The sequence below is a fragment of the Leucoraja erinacea genome, chromosome 18 (assembly GCF_028641065.1).
Source record: "Leucoraja erinacea ecotype New England chromosome 18, Leri_hhj_1, whole genome shotgun sequence".
Classification (NCBI taxonomy): Eukaryota; Metazoa; Chordata; class Chondrichthyes; order Rajiformes; family Rajidae; genus Leucoraja; species Leucoraja erinaceus.
This window is the reverse complement of record NC_073394.1, coordinates 29,538,525-29,560,132: the sequence shown is the minus strand read 5'-3', so window position 1 is coordinate 29,560,132 and position 21,608 is coordinate 29,538,525. Positions and strand designations below refer to the sequence as shown.

The 21,608-nt window shown below is 43.9% G+C and overlaps 1 protein-coding gene across 1 annotated transcript in view; it reads right to left on the bottom strand.

Moving 5' to 3' along the window:
• LOC129705859 (dual specificity protein phosphatase 8-like) overlaps positions 1 to 21,608 on the bottom strand; it is a 197,157-nt gene that overhangs the window by 163,513 nt on the left and 12,036 nt on the right. The gene's annotated exons all lie outside the window — the stretch shown is intronic.

The window sequence follows — 21,608 nt, the reverse complement described above, 5'->3', positions numbered from 1 at the left end:
GTGGCGCAGCTGTGGAGTTGCTGCCTTACAGCACCAGAGACCCGGGTTAGATCCTGACTATGGGTGTTTTGCGTACGGTGTTTGTACATTCTCCCCGTGACTGCCTGGGTTTTTTCTCCCACATTCCAAGGATGTACAGGTTCATAGGTTAATTGGCTTTGGTAAAATTGTACAAGTGCGCGAGATAGTGCTTGAGTGCAGGAATCACAGGTCCGCGTGGGCTCGATGGGCTGAAGGGCCTGTTTCCACACTGTATCCTTAAACTAAACGTGTGACCAGACACCAAATAGTTCGACCACTTCCAAGTTTCTATTCAACATGCATAATTAGAACCCATCCACTCCTCCAATTCCAGATCTCTATTCATCAATTAATCCACCAGTGGTAATGATCTTTGAAGGACACATGTGGACTCTTGAACCAGTGCTCTAAATATGCAGAGATCTGGACCCCTCCTGATGTTCACTGCCACTGTTCCCACCAAACTAACTCTTCCCTGAACCAGCATGCTTCAGGGATCAAACACAATCGTCTGATCCATGCGAGTGCAAACTAATATATAATAGGCAAAATATTTATTTTAACCACTTTGAAAAATACAGATTAGCATCCAGATATTCGACATGTGAAAAGAAAATCAAACCCTATTTACCCCCAATCAAAAGTGGTTGATTGATTTCAAGCATGACATAGGGCAAATGTTACATGCTTGGAAGGAACAAGATGTTTTGGGTTCACTACTGGGATTGTCAAAGAGTTACAGTATTTCCGGGTGTTTCGAAATGACAAGACAACGACAAGATGCCAAGTTAAATTGATCTCATCTGCCTGTACATGATCAATAGCCCTTTATTCCCTGCACTTCCATGTTCCTATCTAAAAACTTCTTAAACGCTACTATTGTATCTGCCTCCACCACCACCCCTGGCAATATGTTCCAGGCCCTCACCACCCTCTGTATAAATATCCTGCCCCGCACAACTCCAATACAAACATTCCCCCTCTCACCTTATAGTTATGCCCCCTAGTGTTGAATATTTCCACTCTGGGAGAAAAAGTCTGACTGTCTCCCCTATCTATGCCTCATAATTTTATATATTTCCATCAAGTCTCCCCTCAATCTTTGACATTCCAAAGAAACGCCACCATTAATCAACCGCTCCGTTATTCTTGCATTTACAGGCAACCAGCAGCAAGGAAAATATCTCATCGTTTGATGAATAAATTTGCAACATTCAAACCTGGACAGAGTTCAAAGACTTCAGTTCATAATCAACCTCCCATTTTCATGTACAGCATAAACTGCTATTACTCCATTGCTCCCAAAGATCCTTTTGTGCTTTACTTGTCCTACCACTATCCCCTTGTACAATCATCCCTGTCGCCATTTAATCCCATCATACCCTCCCTTTCACATTTCCTGCATTTGCCCACCTCCAATTTAGTTCAAGACCTGTTATACCTCTTCCAGTTCAAGCAAAAGATCATCGACCTGAATCTCTCCCTCTCTCTCTCTCTCTCCCTCTCCATGTTTAGTTTAGAGACAGCGTGGAAACAGGCCCTTCAGCCCACAGAGTCTGTGCTGACCCGCAATCACCCATACACTAGTTCTACCATACACACTGGGGACTATTTACAGACGGCAATTAACCTACAAGTCTTTGCAATGTGGAAGAAAATCCGAGCACCTAGAGAAAACACACCTATTACTCGAAATTCCCCTTTTGTTTCAGGCTTCCAGCACTGGTTTTGGAAGGACCTCTGCTAATTAGACAAATTCTGGTTCCAAGATGAGACAAAAAAAAAGACGAAATGTGGTATGGGTGCTCTGGGCCTGAGCATCAGTTGACTTTTCAGAAATTGAATATAATTGCCACTGTTGATGGTTCATTCACACCTCTCAGGAAATTCAAGACGACAATTTGATAGCAATACTGCCTTGAGCATCTGACATCATTTTTGCAATGTTACAGCAAATTGATGTATTCTCTAACACAGGTCATTTTGTCCTTGGAACATAACACGTTGGGTTTTAATGTCATTACTCCAGGATGGTATCCCATCTCACATATGTTCTATAGCATCTCTCCCTTTCTTCAGTACCCCACCCTGATGCCCACCTGGAGGCTTTGGTGCTATTAATGTTAGGAGCAGCAAGGTCAATAATAAAATACTTAAATGGGCCCATTGTGCACGGCTTCGGATGCATGACCATTTCTAGGCCATGGTTAGGACTCATTAAGTTGCATTAGAATATAGAAATGCAATGGTTGGCATGGACATTGTGGGAAGTATTTCTGCTGCTCAACTCCATGGCATTATGATTACGACAGAAGAAAGCTGTATTTCTCTTTCCCCACTTCCTGACTTTGAGGCACTGCAGTTTGCTTAAGGGCCTGTCCCACTTAGGCGATTTTTCAGCGGACTGCCGGCGACTGTCAAGTTCGCGGCACTCGCCTGAGAAAGCGGGAACTGGAACGGCGAGTGCCAGTGTGGAACACACACACACACAAACACATCGCAAAGGCGGGGGCCAGGGAAATCGGGGGAGCGCTGTCTGAAATTGACACGGTGCAAAGCCAAGGTGATACAGACACGCACCGCGATGAACAGGACAGTTACGACGGCTAGCACAGTGTACGATATGTCCTTTAAAACAGGGGGTAGGGCTGGGAGAAGGAGTGGAGACACTTTTAAGAAGCCAGACAACTTTAATAAGCCAGAGATACAGCTGTGAAGTTTGGCGGGCATTTAACATTACCAGTCGGTTATCCTTGGTTCTGAAAACATGTGCTTACGTTTTTTTCCCCCAATGAGCCATTAAAATTGCCCGGTCAGCAAAGGCAATTAACTAAAACTACCAATGACTACCTATAACTACATAGCGACCTCACTACAACTGCACCTACGACTACAGGATTATCGATTTTCTCCATGCCGACCAATTCATGTTGAAAACTTGGCGGCGAGCATACCGAGGCCGCGACTAGTTCCCAGAATGCGGGAACTCCTCGCGTCCATGAAAGAGACTCACCAGAGACCACCAGTGAACATGTGGCAACCATGTGGCGATCATGAAGCGAGCGCAGAGTCTCCTGCACTCGCCTAAAATGTCGCCCAAGTGGGACAGGCCCTTTACGTTCACAACAGTTCCACAGCAGATGCCATCTCCCTGGTCCTAAATTCAACCCTGGAACATGTAGACAACAAAGACTCTTATTTATTAACTGTATCTCTGCCTTCAACACCATAATCCCATCCAAACTTTGGGGTGGAAGATTGCAACCTTCATCCTGTTTCGACGAATGCAATCACCCAAGTGTGCACAATCAAATAAGGTCAAATAGAACAAGTTGTCCTACAACTTTAGGCTATGCACTTCATACATACAAAGAACCCGTCCAAACTCATCTCCAAATTCCTTGACCTGCCACTGGATTCCCGACTTCTTGACCCACAGATGTCAATCAGTAGAGAATGGGGGAACACCTCCTCCACAATAATTCTCAACCCCGGTGCTCCACAAAGTTGCATTCTCAGTCTCCTCACCCCTTGTACACTGATGATTGCGCAGACAAATTCAGCTCTAACTCCATCAACAAGTTTGCAGATGACCCCACTGTGGAGGCCCTACTTTACTGAACTGCATGTTAAAAAAAAAAAATGTCACTGTACACATGATAATAAAGAACCATTGAATCGAATTGCAGAGAGTTACAGATGTAGCCCAGCCCATCACACAAACTAGACTTTCTATCATTAGCTCGATCTAGACTTCACGTTGCCTCGGAAGAAGCAGCCGACAGCCTTTTGCTCCATCTATCGTACTTGAGTTTGACGATGGTATAATCTGATCAGATCGGATAGCAAGTAAAACAAAGCTTTTTGCTGTATCCCAGTACATGAGACAATCACAACCTAATCTCAATTCACAAAGTTTATACCACCTCTCAGGCCAATCTCATCAATCATATTGCCAAGCTTTGCTTTTCCTGGAACCAATTCTCCCTCGGGTTCCCTTCAACTCCACCCTGATTCTACTACCACCCATCTTTACCAGGGACAGTTCACAGTGGCCAACTAACTTGAACGTCTTTGGGATATTGGAGGAAACTGGAGCACCCACTGGGAGGACAAGCAATCCAAACAGAGTTCAAGGTCAAATTTGAGTTCCTGGGGTCATGAGTTTGGTCACTCTGTCACCATCTCTTTTGAGGAGTAATCAGAGGTGTACATTATATTTAAGCCCTCATGACAACTGGTTGCTCTCCTTCCCCGGGTGAATGCTTTCTACACAGCCTCTGCCTCTTTATTGAATGCATTGTGTCACTTAATTGGCACAGCTATTTTGATGTAGTAAAATCCTCCTGGCGGTCTTTACCATCTCACTAAACCTTGGAGAAGTTACAATGCTATGTTCCACATTCCACTCCATGTATCTTGCAAGAAAGCAACATGAAGGGAAGAAAGACACAATGTGCTGGTGAAACTGAGTGGGTCAAGCAGCGTGTCTGGAGAACATGGATGGGTGACGTTTTGCTTTGGAACCCTTCTTCAGACCGACTGGACTGACAGTCATTCTGAAGAAGGGCCCAGACCCAACATATCACTTATCCATGTTCTCCAATGATGCTGCCTGACCCACTGAGTTACTCTAGAACATTGTACCCCTTTTGTAAACCAGCATCTGCAGTTCCTTGTTTCAACATGAAGAGAAGATAGGGTGTCATTGACTCTTTTCCAACTATATCTCTCTTTTCTTCGCTTCCCCTGAACTGAGGGAGGATGGTGGCAGTAGAGAAAGTGAACTAATTTAGTTTCAACATTTAATCAGTTAGTTCCTCCTTCTTCAGTCTTATTATAAGACATTCCACACTGTAATTTCTTTGTGTGGATAGCATCCAACTCTCACCTCTCCATCACCATATGGTGCTCCACCCCCATTCCAACAGTGCCTGGCTCACTTTTAGAAACTAATCCGCATAAGTTTTGGAATACTTAGAATGACTTTGCCATCAAATTCTTTCTGGAATTGGATCTCCCGTGCAGTTGTTCATTCTTTAAAAAAAAAAAAATGGTCGGTTTACTGTAAACCACTCGGCTGATATAGATCCGACAGACTGGGAATGACCAGACTTTAGCACAATGAGAAACAATCTCATTGAAAGATACAAAATGTTTATGGAACACGTTGAGGTAGATGCGGTGGACAAAAATGCTGGAGAAACTCAGCGGGTGAGGCAGCATCTATGGAGCGAAGGAAATAGGCAACGTTCCGGGTCGAAACCCTTCTTCAGACAATGTGGTGATGACATTTCCCTCGGCGAGGGAATCTGGAGCCAATCACCGAGTATATTCAATGCAACTGTTGATAGATTGTGTAGGAAGGAACTGCAGATGCTGGTTTACACCGAAGATAGACACAAAATGCTGGAGTGGGTCAGCGGGACAGACAGCATCCCTGGAGAAAAGGGATAGGTGATGCTTTGGGTCGAGACCCTTCTCAAGACTGAGAGTCAGGTGAAAGGGAAACGAGAGATATAGAACAAATGAATGATATGTAAAAAAGTAACGATGATAAAGAACGCAGGCCATTGTTGGCTGTTTTGCCAGATGAAAATGTGTTACAGACAATGAAACTCACCAGGACTACAGTAAAGCTAGTACACCGACTAGGGTGGGGGAGACGGATAGATTGTTAAATATCAGCCTTAATCCCCTCATGAGTCTCTCGACAGATGCAAGCACGCCACATCTTGGCTGGACCTATTAATGGACTTCAAACTCGGTCTGAAGAAGGGTTGAATCTAAAAAAATCGTCTGTCCATTCCCCCCACAGATGCTGCTTGATCCGATGAGTTCCTCCAGCACTTCTGCTTTTTTTGAATTCAAACCCAGCATTGAAGGGTCAACTTTACACAGAAGGCAAATGTTTAGGGAATACCAATATTTAACTGATACAATAATGGGCAAGAAAAAGTAAAATAAAGCTTTGTGAGCAACAAGTTTTACCTTTAGTTTAGTTTAGCGTGGAAACAGGACTTGGGCCCACCAAGATCTTGCCGATCAATGATCACCCATACAGTAGCTATATCCTACATTGTGGATAATTTACATAACCCAAGTAACCTACAAACCTGGTACACAAAATTGCTGGAGAAACTCAGCGGGTGCAGCAGCATCTATGGAGCGAAGGAAATAGGCGACGCCTATTTCCTTCGCTCCATAGATGCTGCTGCACCCGCTGAGTTTCTCCAGCAATTTTGTGTACCTTCGATCTTCCAGCATCTGCAGTTCCTTCTTGAACAACCTACAAACCTGTACGTCTTAAAAAAAAAAAAAATGGGTGGAAACTGGAGCACCCAGAGAAAACCCACGTGGTCACAGAGAGAACCTGCAAACTCCATACAGACAGCACCCATACTCGGGATTGAACCTGGGTCTTTGATGCTGTAAGGCAGCAACTCTACCGCTGCAATTTAGTTTAAGTTTTAACATCAAGATTTGTTCCCCTGGAACATTGTTCCATCAGCCAACCTTCATTGTGACAGTAGATGCTAAGTAGAGGGAACAACCTGCACCTCTCCAATGGCATCCATTTTACACCTGATCATCATCCCACTATAAATGATTCTTATTAACTTTACTCGATTTGCACAAAATTTAAGACGTCATTTTGAGATGTGATGAAACCCAAGCACCTGAGGCCTGCAGATCAACCGCCTAAATACAGCCAACACCAGGCTTGGGAACCAAAATACTGCGGCTTGCAAATCTCGACTGCCCCACTCCAGAAAACCTGACTGTGTAAGCAGTGGGTACCATGGCAACTACTGACCTCATGAGCTAATGCGCTGCATCCGGCCTGCAGCCCAACCTGCCCGCTCATACTTACCTTCATTGGATGCGGATGGTATAACTAACCTGAACCCTCCTTACCTGTGGGATGGAGAAGGGTGCAAGCCTCAAGCAGAAGCCAGGTCCCGAGAGTGCCCCAAATGTCACAGCTTTTCAACTTTTATTGAAAGTCTCTGATAGTTAGGGACATGTAGAGTCATACAGCACACAAACAGGCCCTTCGGTCCAACTTGCCCATGTTGACCAAGCATGGACGCAAGCCCCACTTGCCCATGTTTGGTCCAAATCCCTTCAAATCTTGACTATCCATGCAGAAAACGCATTTAAATTAATCAAAATATTGTGAAATCTATAAATTCTGTACACACTTAATTAAACTCTCAGTTTAGTACGAGTAAATTCAAACATGAAGAAAAATAATACCAAGATAATTCAAACACCTTTTCTCACAGGGTCAACAGGCTCATTAAAATGAATGGCATTGGTTTATCTGCACATGGCTGATATCGGGGTGAAGGGGCAGATCTGGACTCTCTCGCCAGTATTGTTTTTTACAGTCAGAGGGTAGTCTGGAAACAAACTGCCTATGGAAGTGAATACAATTACAGCTTTCAAAAACATTTGGACATATATGTGGATAGGAAGGGTATGAGCCAAATGCTGGCAAATGCGATCACCTCAGAATGCCAACCTGTTTGGCATTGACAAGATGGGCCGAAGGACCCGTTTCCAGCCAGCCTCATGTAAGGATCTATAACAAACTGAGTCACGGGGAGAACACCTGGCAGTTGACCAGCTCAGTTCAGCCCCGTCGCTAGAAACTTGGCAGCACCAAAGAGGCAAATAATTACAACTGTGATCGTGCCAGACCTGTTGAAACAATGTTTAGGATGAAGTAATTTCTTGCCAATGTGCCCAAATGCTATACAGCAGACATTAGGAGCATTGGAAATACATGTCAACCTTTATTAAGCCCAAGTGCTAAGCAGATAGCTGCATTAGTACGATGCTCCCATTCGCATTTACAAGTGTGTACGAATGGCTTCCAAACCCATCTCTCCCCTTCCATTTTCACAGTGTCAGTACAGTTTCCTTATGACCTAGAAAACACATCTCAGTCCGCAACCAACCCATTTATTTGTCATGTGTGCAGAGAGTTGCAACCTTCTTTAAATTAAAAGCTAAAGCTGCAAACAATGTAAAATAAAATTAATTTGCCACATTTTAATTTGACACAACAAGTCAGGCAACGAGTAACTCAATGGGTCAGGCAGCACCTCTGGAGAGAAAGGATGGGTGACATTTTGGGTCGGAACCCTTCTTTAGTCTGAAAGTAAAGGGGAAGGAACAGGAGGTAGGAAAAGGCCAGAACTCATCAGGGCTGCAACACATGATCAAGGAAGGGTGGAGCCCATAATGGCTCATTGTTGGCAGGGGAAGAGGTGATAACGAAAGGATAAAGGGAAGCGAACAGTGGAACTATTAGGATGACAAGGGAGGGATGGAAGAGAGGTAATGCAGGGGTTACTTGCAGTTCACTTCCACACAATTTTTTGGAGATGTTGATATACTATTGGCAATAGGAGCCATTTAACAGTGTGCAGTTATATTGTTAGATCGTGGTGTCTTTTCACATTCCAATTGGTGTGGGAAAGATGCACTCCAGAGGTTCCATTCATAATAGAACACAACTATCTAAGTGGTGGAGTAGCTTAGCAGGCCAGGCAGCATCACTGGAGAACATGGATAGGTGTCGTTTTGGGTCGAGACCTATGCACCTTTCCAAAATGTTACCTATATAATTTCCCCAGAGATCCAGCCTGGCTTGCTGAGTTTGTGTCCCTTTATGCACTAATCAGAATCAGCAGTGTATCCCGACACATCGGAGAAGTACTGAGAGAGTGCTGCACTGTCAGGGGTGCTATTTTTCAGCTGAGATGTTAAACAGAGCCTTTCTGCTCCAAGATCCCATTACCTGTAACGTGCTTTGGGGCTTTCAGAAAGGGAAATGCAAGATGCTACATAATTGCTTTGAGGGCCTGATGTCTATTTAAGTGAAGCAGTGGGTCTTCAACAGTGGATGCATCATCAATCTCCCGGGAACACATCTGACAGTCGGCAGCCTAGATGCACAACATTTATTGTGCATCCCCATCACAAGGGCTTTTCAGATTGAATGCAATTCCATTTGGGGTGGGGGGGGGGGGGGGGGGGGGGGGGGGGGGGGGGGGGTTGGGCGCTTAGTAATTTGTGACGTGTTTTAGTGTTTCGTTGTGTTCTTTGCAGTGTTTTGTGCTTGCAATTTAATAGCTGAATCTGAGGTTTAAAATAGCTACTTCACCAGATGCAGGCCCTTCTGCACACAGATTCTTTAAATAAATTGCTGAATTATTTTGATAAATCTTTCAATGATGAATAGGGAAAAGGTTTTTAAGCACCAGTGCATTAGCCACCTTCATACACAGGGACACAGCAGCTGTTGCAGCTGCATCCCATTGCTCCATATCAATCCAACAAAGTCATGGCAAAGCTTGACATTACATCATTTCTTCCTGTGGAACTTCACCCAGTGTTATTGTCTGGACTCTATCCCTTGTCTGCATAACAAAACAAGCTTAACTAACAAAAAAATATGCATGCTAAGGCAGAGAAAGAATTATTTGCTGCACCCATATCATAGACATTTCCACATGTAATTATAACATAGCAAGTGGCCATTCGTCCCATCAGCTGCATGCTGGCTCTCAGGGCATTCCCATAGAAGTGTCATCATCTTGTAATACAGTCTCTCGCACGTGCCCATAAACAAACACCTTTTTCCATCCGGATTCTCCCACAACTCACCTAACAGCAATTTACCTTTCCCTCATCACCCAAGCATGCCTCCAGGATGTGGGAGGAACCCCACAGGGACACCATGCAAACTCCACATGGCAGGTCAGACATAACCTTGGTCACCAAACTATTTGGACAGGGACATGGATAGGAAAGGTTTATAGGGACACACGCGGGAAAGTGGGACAAGAGTAGACGTGGCATCTTGGTCAGCACGGGCAAGTTGGGCAGAAGGGCCTGTTTCCATGCTGTATGACCATGACCAGAACTGTGAGGCAGCAATGTTAACTAGAGCACCATGGTGCTTCTCCTATGGTTGATAGCAAGTCACAGTATAGTACCTTGACTTCACCAGAGATTTGTACAAAAGCAGGTCGGGTTAAATGGCCTCACCAATAGTCCTGCCCTACCATTGGGGAAATTGGCTCATTCACAGGATGAGAATGAAGGCTGCCAAGTTCCTTGTGGAAAATATCCTTTCATGTGGTGTATTTGCAAGTCAATATTTCATGATGCATTATTGTGCGGTGGCTATCAAGGATCAAATTGAATGTCCTTCCCTCTCACTCAGCTGAGAGCAGAAAGGAAAGCAAACATTGAACTGACCACAAAGAAATGGCGAGGCACCCTGCAATGCAAAATCCTGCACATCAACTCACACTTTCAATAAGGAAATCTTTCAAGTTATTTGTACCCCAAACTAAAATTTCAATTGAAAATGCAACTTTAATGTTAAAAACCCCCCACAGCATGCTGAAATAACTCAGCAAATCAGACAGCACTTCTGGAGTACATGGACGCGTGATATTGTGGATTTCATCCTTGTGGAAAGATGCACCCTAAAGATGCTGCTGGACCTGCTGAACTATACTCCAGCACTTTGTGTCCTTTTTTGTAAACCAGCATCTGCAGCCTCTTATAGAGTCATAGTGGGGAAACAGGCTTTTTGGCCCAATTTATCCACACCGACCAAAATGTCCCATTTACTCATCCCACCTGTCCAATCCATGTACCCATCTGAATGTTAATGTCAGCTTTAATCTAGACTGATTCTTTCAAATTGGTTGAATTGCACCTTAGACCTCGACAAGATGGGGAAATACAAGGTATAATGTGATTGAATGGTTTTGCAGGATGACAGCTCATCTATCGTTCACTTAAGGTCCTTCCTTCCTTCACAACAAGCAAGCAGCAAGCAGCCAACTTGCCACTCAAGGCATGTAGGAACACTCAGGATGTTTGGCTGGCACAACTGAGAGTGGTACACCCTACCCTGATGGGTCACGGGCATCATCACTAATTTACTGCTCGGCTTTACAGGGGATGTGATCCAATGGCTTCACTAAATGTACTAATATAACTTGGAGGTCCCCCACCTCCCCCGCAGCTCCTCTCTCCAGATTAATAAATGCAGGTTGTCCCTCCAGACTCTCCTCTCTCAGCTCCAGCACAAGGTCGACGATGAAAATCTCACTGCTCAGTGCTTGTATCTGTGCAATTTTCTCATTATGTTCAATTAAACCTCTGATTAAATAAAGCATGTCCCTGTGCTCAAGCACCGCGATGACACGCTATGCTCCTTTCACTGACTGATTGAATCGTAGCTACGCAGGGCTGTGCTTAGCCTCCACGAGACGGTATCTGTTACCTAATGAAATCACTGAGCTGGAAACACGGTTGCTGATCTGTAAAGGCCATTGCGAATTGCATTCGAATTCTCCAGGGACACTGTACCTAGAAGGCAACACTGACACGCAAATTCTCCCAATGCAAAATGCGGTCAGTGTCGCTGCAAAACTGCTGCTCTGTCCTTGCTTATTCGTGAGAAATCAAGGAAGTGTGCACTGCAGTCTCATTCTGCACCTCTCTGATTAAATAAAGCATGTCCCTGTGCTCAAGCACCGCGATGACACGCTATGCTCCTTTCACTGACTGATTGAATCGTAGCTACACAGGGCTGTGCTTAGCCTCCACGAGACGGTATCTGTTACCTAATGAAATCACTGAGCTGGAAACACGGTTGCTGATCTGTAAAGGCCATTGCGAATTGCATTCGAATTCTCCAGGGACACTGTACCTAGAAGGCAACACTGACACGCAAATTCTCCCAATGCAAAATGCGGTCAGTGTCGCTGCAAAACATCTCTGCTGCTGCATTACCTTGCTTATTCGTGAGAAATTGCAAGGAAGTCAGACAACCAGAAGGCTGCACTGCAGTGAGCATCAAGGGAGAAGAGAGTTCTTACCATCCACTTGGGAAGGGAACAGATGTGTATTCGTAATATGGCTCGTCTTATGTAATAATTTACCTTTAATAGAGAGAAGTATTTACTTATGGCTGCTAGCTTGTGTACCTGTTCTTGAAAAGCATTCCTAGAGGTATGAGCTTTCTCCTCATGATGTGAAAAAACACCAGTGTCGCAGAAACAGTTTGTCTCACCTATTTTTCTCCTTTAAACACATTATCTAATTTTGTACAATACTCAATATCTACAAGAATAAATGTCTAAGTACTCTAGAGGTCAAAGGAGCAGAGAAAACTTGGAAATGAGTGAGAAGCAATCAAGCACACACCAATTGCTTCTACAAACATTGATCCCAGGCTGAAATCACTGCGATTTATAGCGCGGGTATGCATTTGAAAAATATGCAATCTAACTACAAAAGCAGCCTTGTTCAAACCTCAATGTAATCCATCTCTGGTTCAGCAGTTAGCTTCATCTTACAATGGCAAGAGAGCGCAAGTATGGCGTTTTAAAAGGATCGTGGGATCACTATGTTCCAACTGGTGCTGTTGAACTTCCTTCTCACTTTCAAGCAGGTTGCATTTCTGAATTTTGTAAATTCTTATGCAAACGTGATTTTATTTTAAATTTAAGAGCAAGGGGCTTATTTTTCCATCTGTCAGGTCCTAATGCAACGTGCTCTCCTGGTTCAAGTAAGCCTACAACAACAGTTAGGACGGCACAGTGGCGCAGTAGTAGAGTTGCTGCCTTACAGCACCAGACCCGGGTTCAATCCTGACCACGGATGCTGTCTGTCGAGAGTTTGCACAATTCTCTCTGTGACTGCAACAGTTTTCACTGGGTGAAACAGTTTTCACTGGTTTCTTCCCACACTCCAAAGATGTACAGATTTGTAGGTTAATTAGCTCTTGTAAAGCATTGTCCCTAGTGTGTAGGATGTGCTAGTGTATGGGGTGATCGGTGGTGGGCACGGACTTGATAGGCCAAAGGATCTATTTCCACGTTGTGTCTCTAAAATCTAAACAATAACTATTTATTTGAAGAGTCATGTGAATGTCATACGAACCTACAATAGAACAATTAAATTCTTATTTGCACGCACAATACACATATAATAAACAAAAATACAAAAAATTAATAACTCCAATTAGTCCTTAATGCAATCAAAGACAGGCTGCAGATAATAGTGGAGGTTAGTGTTGTGCATTGTTCACGAGACAGATGGTTGTTGCAAAGATGCTTTCCTTGAATATATTGGTCAATATAGCTTAGTTCTCCTTGCCCCTGCTTGACACCCCTGCAGAAAATCAGACTAGGAGATGTGAATGAACTGCAGGTGACATCTCAGGATATTTCCTCATCACCTCCAATTTGTTGTAAATCAATGCAGTGCTGGGATATAGAATGTACTTGTGGCAAGAACAATGGACTTAGAACTGTCTGAAGAAGGATCCCAATGCAAATCATCATCTATCCATGTTCTCCAGAGATGTTGCCGGACCCACTGAGTTACTCTACCATTTTGTGTCTTTTATTGTCAGTTCCTCATTTCTACTAGATTTAACTTTCCTTTCCCATTTCAATGAGGCATCCTTAAAGAGATGGTATAAGAAGGAAATGCAGATGCTGCTTTACACCAAAGATAGACACAAAATGCTGGTGTAACTCTGGAGAGAAGGAATGGGTGATGTTTCGTGTCGAGAGTTTAAAGAAAGGCCTCGACCCGAAACGTCACCCATTCCTTCTCTTAAAAAGATGGTGATCCATTCTGACCACTGAGTTAGGAAGGAGTTGAAATGAACGTCCCCCAGGGCTGTAACTGACTGCACTGCTCTTGCTCCCTCTCCACAATCTGCAACAGCAAGTAATTGTAAATCCTCATGTCCCACCTTCACTGACTGTGTGTGTGTTTCATCCCAGCACTCCAACATCAAGTTGCACTCTAGGCAGCAATGAGAGGATTCATAGGGACATCACAAGAGGACATCACAAGCTATGTTGATGAACCCCCGAACCATCCAGTTACATTTTTGTTTTAAACAGTGAATACTTTTATTTACCAAAGGTCTTGGGATGATTCCAGGTTAAATTGCAAGGTGTCTCATTTTACTTCCAAGACAGGTAACGAGGAAGGGTTGAAGGTGCAGTGTTTTTAAGGAGTTGATGTCAAATCTTCCTTCGAGGGTAGATGAGCCCTCAACGATATTTTGAAGAACAGCACTAGATGTCCTCTTAGGAACAGCTATTCCTTGATAAAAACTAATTCATGAAGTGGATCATCTGGTTATTTTTGAAGATAGACATAAAATGCTGGAGTAACTCAGGGGGTCAGGCAGCATCTCTGGAGAGAAGGAATGGGTGACATTTCGGGTCGAGACCCTTCTTCACATTTTCTCTCCAGACTGTCCGTCCCGCCGAGTAATCCCAGCAACTTGTGTCCATCTTCAGTATAAACCAGCATCTACAGTTCCTTCCTGCACATCTGGTTATTTTCACTTGGTTTTGTGGGATCTTGCTCTGTGAGATTTGGCTGCCACATCACAAGGGTGACAACTTCAAAACGGCTCAATAGTTTTCAAACACTCTGGGTGGTCTAGAGGTTATGAAGAGTGCTGTGTAAAGTCAAGATCTTTCTTTCCCCCTCTATATCAATCAGTGCCACTCCTTTAAATGTAATGCGGTGGGTTTATTTTTGGTTAGTTAAATAAACCGTCTTTCAGTGAGTCAGAGGGAGAAGAATAATGAAAAAGTGGAATCTGTCTGGGATTGATTAACAAAACGTCAGTACTCTCGACTCAGCAGGGTGCTTTTAAATTCCGTCATATTTAGTGACACTGCTACGGACAACCAGAGAGAAGGTGACCGGGTCATTCCAGGCAACCAAACTTGGTGACCACACCAATTTGATGCACACTAATTATAAATAACTATCCTCCAATCACTGCAATATTCTGGGGAATTTACCCTGCTTTTATCAAGAGAAGACACTGCAGTTCCACTCCTCTCCACACTTCAAAAAGCTTCACATCCCTAGGCATAAATATTACCAACAAACAGTCCTCAACCAACTACATTGAAGCTGTGGGCCCCCCCCCCAAAAAAAAAGCACACCGTTGCCTCCACTTCCTCAGGAGATGAGGAAATTCTTCAGGTCTCCAACAACCCTTTACCAACATCTACACATGCACCATGGAAGGCATATTTGCATAGTGGCATCACAAATTGGTTTAGAAACAGCTCTGCCCGATTCTGCAAGAAATTGCAGAGAGTAGTGGATGGAGTCCAGTCCCCGACACAGACCAGACTCCACACCATTGATTCCATCTACAGTCCACGCTGCCCCAGGAAAGCAGCTGGAATAATCAAGGACCTTTTCCACCAGTCATTTCCTTTTCCCCACGCGCCTTTTGGGCAGAAGATCCAAGAGCTTGAAGGCACGTTATCACCAGACACAGGAACATTCCCTTCTGTCCTCTGACTTCTCAACAGTCCTCCACAAACTAGGGTACAGTTCCGATTTTCCAACCTACCTCATTGCAGACAATGGCTATGAATTAAATTCTGCGTTCTGTACTTTCCCCATTGCTCTATCTATTGTACGTGTTTGAACTGCATATAGTACGTGCATATTGTATATTTGATCTGTTTGAATAGCATGCCAAACAAAGCTTCTCACCATAACTCAGCCCATGTGACAATCATAAACCCATACCCTAAGAACTATTACACGTCAATGCTGAGCAGCTATATTCTGCACTCTGGTATTTTTCTCTTCATTCTACCTGTTGTACTGGTGTATGGCTTGGTTGTATTCATATGTAGTATTATCACATTTGAATGGATAGCAGGCAAACAAAGATTGTTTACTGTATCTTGATACATTTGACAATAATTAACCAATACCAAAATTTGGCTTTGTAAGTAATAAAGACTATTTCCAACAAACTGCTGTGACTCGTATATCCACCCACCTCCAATTCATTGGCTGCTGCAGTACTATCAATAACACTTGGATAAAAAGGATGTCCTATCAGAATAATGTTATTGGGTTATCCCAACTCCTCATGGCGGGCGGACTACTTGGGGTGCATTGGGAAGGGTCATCTTCCATGGGAAAGCCACGTATATTGCAGGTGCCTGTTAGTGTCGGGCAAAAAGTACAGCGGGTGATGCTCTTTGGATCACTCTCAGTGAAAGGACAACACAGTAGGCCAGGCAAAAATGACTGGATTGTGCCATGCCTTGCCATTGGGTTTGCTGTGATGAAAGACATTGCATCCTTTAAAAGGGAGAGACAAATAATTATTGAATGCCAAAGGAGAATTCTGAGGACGACAGCATGACTGAGGATTTGGTCCGGAATTGTTAGAACTATACATCAATAGTTTTGCAAAACCGCTGCATATTTATGCCAATTTTCGGCCCCTTCTATTTTTTTTATTTCTCAGCAGGGAGAATTTAACAAATACATTATATTTACACTAAACACAGCTTTAGGATTTTCAAAATAATAAAAAGTGGAATCATATTAAAGCACACAGGCTGATTGAGACAGCGCAGCATATTATGTGCTGTTGTACAAAGAACCCAGGTCTCATTCTGCATTACACCTACACAGTGCAGGCAAAGAACATACAACAAAGGAAAGAGTCTTGAGTCACGCAGTGGAAATCTGGTCGAAATCAGTGCGGCTCAGTACTAAAAATCAGTTTCAAATTCCAAGTGATTGTTGGAATAAACAACAGTATCATTGTGGTGTTTGTACAAGGGGTTGTAATTTATTCCATAATCTTATTTACTGGTCAACTTCTCGTTATTTTTTTTCCCTCTCTCCTCTCTCCCTTAAAGGGGCTGATCTTTACTTGGTTACACTTTCAAAGGTGCTGCTCCCAAGTGATTGCTCTTCATGCAAGGCATCTGGGCTGTAAGTATTTGCAGGCTGTTTCATTGACTGAGCCATCAAGATGGACACACGAGGTGATCCCAGTTTCATCTTTTCCCTTTGAATTCCAGAACTGGCAGCACATCTAAATCGGCACAGCTAGGACGGGGAGTGCAGAGAGTCTCGGACAATAAAGGTTGTCACCAACAGGCCCCTGTGAATCAGCTTCAGTCTTAAAACAATTGAGCAAAACCCTCTGTAGATACAAGGAACAGCAGATGCTGCTTTACAAAAAGACACAATGTGCTGGAGTAACACAGCGGGTCAGACAAAACCTTTGACCTATTTCTCCAATCAGGTTTAATTCCCAGGTCAGCAATACCTGAATGTGTTCTAAATGTGTACAACTGATCCCAAATCAAAGGGGAGATTTGTTTAGGAAGGAACTGCAGATGCTGGTTTAAACCGAAGATAGACACAAAATGCTGGAGTAACTCAGTGAGACAGGCAGCATCTCTGGAGAGAAGGAATGGGTGATATTTCGTGTTGAGACCCTTCCTCAGACTGATGACAGGCTCTTGAAACACATGGAAAATACTATTATGACTGTAAGCCCATATGCCATCCATCATTTTAAAATCAGCACAATTCCTTTGCTTGTCAACAACAGTGACCACAGTTAGATTACACTTTCCTGCATTCCCTCCCGATTAACAAGATAAGAATGAAACCATACAACTCTCCAACCACTTCCAGGTGCATTTCAGTGGCACCATCCACAACTTTGACAAGACTCACAAGGATGCATGGCTGGGGTTTTTTTTTTTTTAAGGTGAATTTGGAGTCGTAATATTTGGAAGCCCAATGGGCAATTTGCATGCAGAAATATCCCGTAAACAACAGAGAAGTAATCTGTTGTTTAAAGGACGGACACTAAAAGCTGGAGTAACTCAGTGGGACAGGCAGCATCTCTGGAGAAAAGGAATAGGTGACGTTTCGGGTCAAGACCCTTCTTCAGACTTTGGATGAATATGTGCTGACTGACCCATGGCAGTCTATGACTATCGCAGTGTAAACTCCCTATATGTTACATGGTGGAGCGGGGGAGAGAACAGGGAAACAGAAACTGAACAAGAGTTGACAGCTGCAGCCCAATGTTATTACCAAGGGATTTTGAGCCAGCAAGGAGCCCTTTGAATGAATGTCATTCAGCATTTGTGAAAGGCAGCCTTAAAGGGCTAAGGTACTTAGAAAACCCAGACCACACAGGATATCCTCTTCCTTGACATATTCTCTAAATGTTTTGAAGGAAAAATGACAACTTTCTCAAAAGCCCCATTATAAAATCCTGAAATGCAATTACTGGTGGGAAGTGCGATTAGTGCAGTCATCACCCACATTTAAACTACACAGGGAATTCACCAAACAAAATATAAAGGAAGAAAAAATGCTTCATAACACGGTACGCAAAGCTGTTTAGGTATTTTAAAATTCTGCGTCTAAAGCACAATCCAGGAATGACAGCACAATGTAGAATCCTTCTCAAAGTCATTTTCGTGTGCAAACTGCTTAATCCCCCGAGAGGCATCGCAAGGAGCAGCTGATGCAGCACATCAAGAAATGCAGATCTTGCTAATCTAGCTGTATGCAAATCTGGCACTCGGGCAGCAATATTATTGCGGATCCAAGGAGGAAAACAGGCAGCTCCCACCTTTTTTAAAACATTTTAATCAAAATATTTATTCAATTATTAAAAATAATATTCACAATACAATAAAACAACACAGAAACCCACCACCATAATACAAGACAGCCAAATATACCAAATAAACTCTATAACAATTCTTGTCAAGGATGCTTTCAACCCATCGCGGTACCGAGCAGTCCCAGAAATCCCCCGAGGACAGCGCGTTGTCCCTCTCTAACACCACCCGGGTGTGGACATAACCCCGGAAAAAGGGCAGGCAGGGCAGGCGGTTTGGGCAACGGCAGCTCCCACCTTAGATCAGTTTCTGGCAACTCCAGTGGTCAGATTCCCCCCCCCCCCCCCACCCAGGGGAATGACGTGGACACGTCCAGAACAGGCCAAATGGGTGTCAAGGAGCATCTCAATTAGATCTGGAATCGGGCTGGGTTTTCCTCTCCCTTTTGCTCTTCGTTTGCTTGTTACAGCTCCCAGAATGGACAGAGGCATCGGGAGACCTAACCCCGGCAGTGGAAGTCCTCAAGGTGAAATGTTTCCTTGTCTGTTTCGCTCCAGTCAGTCCACAAGCCTGATGAGATCTGTGACCATTTCAAACTGGCCTTGGGGGGGGGGGGAGGTTTGTTGTTTGTGGTACTGCAACTCGCCCTTGGAGAATTCACAAATCACTACCCAAAAATTCACTCTCACAGTAAAAGTAAATACATCAGCACAAAATGTTGTTTTTTTTATCAACTCACATTTCTTGACACATGCACAGATTATCTCACTTCACATTACGGAAACATCGCGATTCAGACCGTTTTCTAGGAACGCAGCCTCACCTCCCCCTTCCCGAGGGGTCTCCTGCATCATTCAGCAGCAGTTGTGACCACGGGAAAGTGTCTCAAGATTGCACCAAAAGCACAGAGGGGTTGGCCAAACAGAAGCCGATTGGATAAGCAATACCCACCCTCACCATTACCAACAGGAGCTTGGTAATGATGTGTGAAATACTAATGGTGCTGCTCCACATAATAACATAGATGCAGGAGTAGACCACCTGGCCCTTCAAGCCTGCCCCATCATTCATCAAGATAATGATGGATCTTGTGCCTCAGAGCCATTTTCTTACACTTTCGTCATATCCAAATTCCCTCCCACTTCACCTCTTTCAGATGCAGATGTTCCGAAAGAAATTATTTCTACCATGGACCGCAAGAGAGGCAGAGAGGCAGAGAGACAGAGAGGCAGAGAGGCAGAGAGACAGAGAGACAGAGAGACAGAGAGACAGAGAGACAGAGAGGCAGAGAGAGAGAGCAGAGAGACAGAGAGACAGAGAGACAGAGAGACACCTTTACTCTTACCATATGGTGGCATCAGTTGGTAGGAACGCACACTACTGGAGGGAAAAATGTTCAACAGACACTAGAACATGGCCCAGACACTGGAGGTCTTACCTAGTCCTCTCCCTCCGCCACATGGAGCCTCAGCAACAATACGAGTCTACAATAGAGAAGAAACCCACACACCCCTTCTAATGGAGGGCAGTGGCCCTGATCACTGGTGCACTGATCGATTCACTGGTATCCAATCTAGTTCATCACCAAAACCTTAACCATGTGGGAATTAGGGGCAAGAGTTTGAGCACCTTGGTCTCTCAAGCCCGCTTCCAACCACAACCCTTCCCAGGACCTTCCATCATTTGCCTAACAAGATTCTATCTGCCGTCATCGCAAAAAATATATATTCATACAATCTGCTTCAGGAAGAGAGCTGCAAAGACTCAATCCTCTAAAAGAAATTCACCCAATTTGCATTTCAAATTGTCAATCCCTACTTTTTAAAAACAGTAATCCCTAGTCTAGGTTCTCCCACAAGAGGAAACATCCTTTCTGTTGTCACATTGTCAAAACCACTGAGGAACAATATGGCACTCGTTATCCCTCTGGCTATTCCCATAGACATCAATTGTTGGTGTGGGACCATAAAGCCAGTGAAATGAAAACACACATTCTGTCCCATATCTGCTGAAAGTACCTGCAACCAAGTGTTAACCATTGATGTACTCCAAAGTTTAATTTATTGTCACATGTACTGAATAGTGAAAAGCTTCTATTGCATGCTAACCAGCCAGCAGAAAAATAATACACAATTACAATTGAGCCAAATCACAGTGATCGAGGGAAAAATGTTTAGTGCAAGATAAAATCCAGTTAAGTCCAATTCAAGACAGTCAGAGGGTCTCCAGTGAGGAAGATAATAGCTCAGGACCACTCTCTAGTTGTCCAAAAGTATGTGCTATGGAATGCACAAGCAGGATGTGACCTCTGCAACACTCAGACACACGATGTATGTCCTGCTACACCCCCTTTGCTCACAAAGCAGGAGAGGTCACGGCCTGTTCAAGGCTCCGTAACACTGGTGGTTTTTTCTCTAATGTATGACAGCACTGACAAATGTACTGATTGCAAAATCCGAAGAGCTAAAGAAACAACAGGAGATTATGCAAACCCATGATCCAACTCTGGGTATTAGTGAGAAGAATCTGGTCCATGGCCTCAACGTTACTGTCTTTCCCAGCCCCCATAATTGGCCTGTCCCACTATACGAGTTTACCCAAGAGCTCTCCCGAGTTAAAAAAAAAAAATCAAACTCGTGGTAAGTACGTAGAATGTACGTAGCTGGTACGTCGGAGCTCAGGAATGTCCACAAGAGCCCCGAGTACCTATGAATGGCTATTACCATAATTCTCCGAGTTCGAATCAGGGGAAACTCGGGAGAACTCTTGCATTATCTCGTATAGTGGGACAGGCCCTTAACTTTGCTCCAAAAATCTCTCTCATTCTGGAACATACTTCACGACTCGGTTTCCACATCTGAGGTAGAGCGTTCCCAAGGTGCAAATATCAAAGACTAGAGGGCACAGCTTTAAGGTGAGAGGCATAGTTTAAAGGACATGTGCAGGACAAGTTTAGTTCAGGTTTGTTTTGTTTTGTTTTTTAATATTATTTTATTAATAATGAATGCCTGGCGGCGGAGGCAAATATGATGGTGGCATTGAAGAGATTTTTAGGTTTGCAGGGAGTGGAGAAAGATTTGGATC